Source organism: Eumetopias jubatus, unplaced genomic scaffold, assembly GCF_037043125.1.
Source record: "Eumetopias jubatus isolate StellerSeaLion01/CBP00866 unplaced genomic scaffold, mEumJub1_p1.0 scaffold_16, whole genome shotgun sequence".
Lineage (NCBI taxonomy): Eukaryota > Metazoa > Chordata > Mammalia > Carnivora > Otariidae > Eumetopias > Eumetopias jubatus.
Window position 1 is genome coordinate 42,969,350 of NW_028274822.1, and position 5,236 is coordinate 42,974,585.

Genomic DNA, 5,236 nt, shown 5'->3' on the forward strand with positions numbered 1-5,236 from the left:
AGGAAACAGGCATCAAAATCCAGGAGGCACAGAGAACCTCTCTCAAAATCAATAAAAATAGGTCAACACCCCGATATCTATTAGTAAAACTTACGAGTCTCAGAGAGAAAGAGAAAATCCTGAAAGCAGCTCAGGAAAAGAGATCTGTAACCTATAATGGTAGAAACATTAGATTGGCAACAGACCTAACCATAGAGACCTGGCAAGCCAGAAAGGACTGGCATGATATATTCAGAGCACTAAACGAGAAAAATATGCAGCCGAGAATACTATATCCAGCTAGGCTGTCAATGAAAATAGAAGGAGAGAGACAAACCTTCCAGGACAAACAAAAACTAAAGGAATTTGCAAACACGAAACCAGCCCTCCAAGAAATATTGAAAGGGGTCCTCTAGCAAAGAGAGAGCCTAAAAGCAACATAGATCAGAAAGGAACACAGACAATATATGGTAACAGTCACCTTACAGGCAATACAATAGCACTAAATTCATATCTTTCAATAGTTACCCTGAATGTAAATGGGCTAAATGCCCCAATCAAAAGACACAGGCTATCAGATTGGATTAAAAAAAAAAAACAAGACCCATCAATATGCTGTCTGCAAGAAACACATTTTAGACCCAAAGTCAGCCCCAGATTGAAAGTGAGGGGGTGGAAAACCATTTACCATGCTAATGGACACCAAAAGAAAGCTGGGGTGACAATCCTTATATCAGACAAATTAGATTTTAAAACAAAGACTGTAATAAGAGATGAGGAAGGACACCATATCCTACTTAAAGGGTCTATCCAACAGGAAGATATAACAATTGTGAATATCTATGCCCCTACCATGGGAGCAGCCAATTATATAAGGCAATTAATAACAAAAGCAAAGAAACACATCGACAACAATACAGTAATAGCGGGGGACTTTAACACCCCCCTCATTGAAATGTACAGATCATCTAAGCAAAAGATCAACAAGGAAATAAAGACTTTAAATGACACACTGGACCAAATGGACTTCACAGACATATTCAGAACATTCCATCCCAAAGCAACAGAATACACATTCTTCTCTAGTGCCCATGGAACATTCTCCAGAATAGATCACATCCTAGGTCACTAATCAGGTCTCAACCACTACCAAAAGATTGGGATCATTCCCTGCATATTTTCAGACCACAATGTTTTGAAACTAGAACTCAGTCACAAGAGGAAAGTCAGGAAGAACTCAAATACATGGAGGCTAAAGAGCATCCTACTAAAGAATGAATGGGTCAACCAGGAAATTAAAGAATTAAAAAAATTCAAGGAAACCAATGAAAATGAAAACACAACTGTTCAAAATCTTTGGGATGCAGCAAAGGCAGTCCTAAGAGGAAAGTTATAGCAGTACAAGCCTTTCTCAAGAAACAAGAAAGGTCTCAAATACACAACCTAACCTTACACCTAAAAGAGCTAGAGAAAAAAACATCAAATAAAGCCTAAACCCCGCAGGAGAAGAGAATTAATAAAGATCAGAGCAGAAATCAATGAAATAGAAACCAAAAGAACGGTAGAACAGATCAACAAAACTAGGAGCCAGTTCTTTGAAAGAATTAACAAGATTGATAAACCCCTGGAAGGACTTAGCAAAAAGAAAAGAGAAATGACCCAAATAAATAAAATCGTGAATGAAAGAGGAGAGATCACAACCAACACCAAAGAAATACAAACAATATAAAAACATATTATGATCAACTCTATGCCAGCAAATTAAATAACCTGGAAGAAATGGGTGCATTCCTAGAGATCTATCAACTACCAAAACGGAACCAGGAAGAAAAAGAAATGAACAGACTATAACCACTAAGGAAATTGAAGCAGTCATCAAAAATTTCCCAACAAACAAAAACCCAGGGCCAGATGGCTTCCCAGGAGAATTCTACCAAACATTTAAAGAAGAATTAATATCTATCCTTCTGAAACTCTTCCAAAAAATAGAAATGGAAGGAAAAGTTCCAAATTCGTTTTATGAGGCCACCATTACCTTGATCCCAAAACCAGACAAAATTCCCATCAAAAGGGAAAATTAGAGCAATATCCTTGATGAACATGGATGCAAAAATCCTCACCAAAATACTAGCCAATAGGATCCAACAATACATTAAAAGGATTATTCACCACGACCAAGTGGGGTTTATCCCTGGGCTGCAAGGTTGGTTCAACATCCACAAATCAATCAATGTGATACAATACATTAATCAAAGAAAGAACAAAAACCATATGATCCTCTCAATAGATGCAGAAAAAGCATTTGACAAAGTACAGCATCCTTTTTGATCAAAACTCTTCAGAGTATAGGGATAGGGGGTACATACCTCAATACCGTAAAAGCCATCTATGTAAAACCCACAGCGAATATCATTCTCAATGGGGAAAAACTGAGAAAACTGGGAAAAACCCCTAAAGTCAGGAACACAGCAGGGATGTCCACTATCACCACAGCTATTCAACCTAGTATTAGAAGTCCTAGCCACAGCAATCAGATGACAAAAAGAAATAAAAGGCATCCGAATTGGCCAAGAAGTCAACTCTCACTGTTTGCAGATGATATGATACTTTATGTGGAAAACCCAAAAGACTCCACCCCAAAACTGCTAGAACTCATACAGGAATTCGGTAAAGTGGCAGGATATAAAATCAATGCACAGAAATCAGTGGCATTCCTATACACCAACAAGACAGAGCAAAGAGAAATTAAGGAGTCGATTCCATTTACAATTGCACCCAAAACCATAAGATACCTAGGAATAAATCTAACCAAAGAAGCAAAGGATCTGTACTCAGAAAACTATAAAATACTCATGAAAGAAATTGAGGAAGACACAAAGAAATGGAAAAACCTTCCATGTTCATGATTGGAAGAACAAATATTGTGATGATGTCAATGCTACCTAGAGCAATCTACACATTCAATGCAATCCCTATCAAAATACCATCAATTTTTTTCAAAGAAATGGAACAAATAATCCTAAAATTTGTATGGAACCAGAAAAGACCCCAAATAGCCAGAGGAATGTTGAGAAAGAAAAGCAAAGCTGGCGGCATCACAATTCTGGACCTCCAGCTCTATTACAAAGCTGTCATCATCAAGACAGTATGGTACTGGCACAAAAACAGACACATAGATCAGTGGAACAGAATAGAGAGCCCAGAAATGGACCCTCAACTGTATGGTCAACTAATCTTCAACATAGCAGGAAGGAATGTCCAATGGAATAAAGACAGTCTCTTCAACAAATGTTGTTGGGAAAATTGGACAGCCACATGTAGAAGAATAAAACTGGACCATTTCCTTACACCACACACAAAAATAGACTCAAAATGGTTGAAAGACTTAAATGTGAGACAGGAGTCCATCAAACTCCTAAAGGAGAACACAAGCAGCAACCTCTTTCACCTCAGCCTCAGCAACTTCTTCCTAGAAACATTGCCAAAGGCAAGGGAAGCAAGGGCAAAAATGGCCTATTGGGACTTCATCAAGATAAAAAGCTTTTTCACAGCTAAAGAAACACTCAACAAAACCAAAAGACAACCGACCAAATGGGAGAAGAAATTTGCAAATGACATATCCGAATAAGGGCTAGTATCCAAAATCTATAAAGAACTTACCAAACTCAACACCCAAAGAATAAATGATCCAATCAAGAAATGGGCAGAAGACATGAACATTTTTCCAAAGAAGACATCCAAATGGCCAACAGACACATGAAAACGTGCTCAACATCGCTCAGCATCAGGGAAATCCAAATCAAAACCTCAGTGAGATACCACCTCACACCAGTTAGAATGGCTAAAATTAGCAAGTCAGGAAACTACAGAGTTGGCAGGGATGCAGAGAAAAGGGAATCTTCCTACACTGTTGGTGGGAATGTAAGCTGGTGCAGGCCCTCTGGAAAACAGTATAGAGGTTCCTCAAAAAGTTGACAATAGAGCTACCATATGATCCAGCAATTGCACTACTGGGTATTTACCCCAAAGATACAAATGTAGGGATCCAAAGGGGTGCATGCACCCCAATGTTTATAGCACTAATGTCCACAATAGCCAAACTGTGGAAAGAGCCAAAATGTCCATTAACAGAGGCATGGATAACGAAGAAGTGATACACACACACACACACACACACACACACACACACACACTGGAATATTATGCAGCCATCAAAAGGAATGAAATCTTGCCATTTGCAATGACGTGGATAGAACTGGAGGGTATTATGCTGAGCGAAATAAGTCAATCAGAGAAAGACATGTATCATATGATCTCACTGATATGAGGAATTCTTAATCTCAGTTACCAACTGAGGCATGCTGGAGTGGTGGGGGGTGGGAGGAATGGGGTGTCTGGGTGATAGACATTCAGGAGTGTATGTGCTAAGGTGAGTGCTGTGAATTGTGTAAGACTGTTGAATCACAGACCTGTACCTCTGAAACAAATAATACATTATATGTTAAAAAAAAGAAGATAGTAGGAATGGAAAAATGAAGGGGGAAATCAAAGGGGGAGACAGACTGTGAGAGACTATGGGCTCTGAGAAACAAATTTAGAGTTCTAGAGGGGAGGGCCCTGGGGGATGGTCTAGCCTCGTGATGGGTATTAAAGAGGGCACATTCTGAATGGAGCACTGGGTGTTATATGCAAACCATGAATCATGGAACACTACCTCAAAAACTAATGATGTAATGTATGGTGATTAACATAACATTATAGTAAAAAAAAGTATTAGGACCAAAAATATTAAATAATATGAGGAGTTCCCTGACATTCATGATGACTAATTCTCCAAACTTCTCTCCAGTTGAAAAGGGGGAAACACCTCTCCTTATCTGTCCCCATATAGGTATAGGGGAAAAATATAATGGCATAAGCAATTCTTTTCCACATGCCACTCAAGTTATATAAAAATTACTGGGACCCAGTTCTGCTTCTACCTAACTGTGTCTAAGTACCTTGCAATTTCTCTACAATGGTGTTCATGAAATCTTCTTAATAAAGGGTTTATGTTTTGATTTGGTTTATTAATTTCTGTATTATACTCACTATCACAAAATCTTTTTGGTTTATGAGTTTCTATGAAGAATACTTATCTATAATAGCTACAGTAGGGAAATTGTTTCTCTCTTTAATTTGGCTATATAGAAATTTATAGAACAATATATCTCTCTGATATGTATATTATTTGTTATTATTTTATTATTATACATCA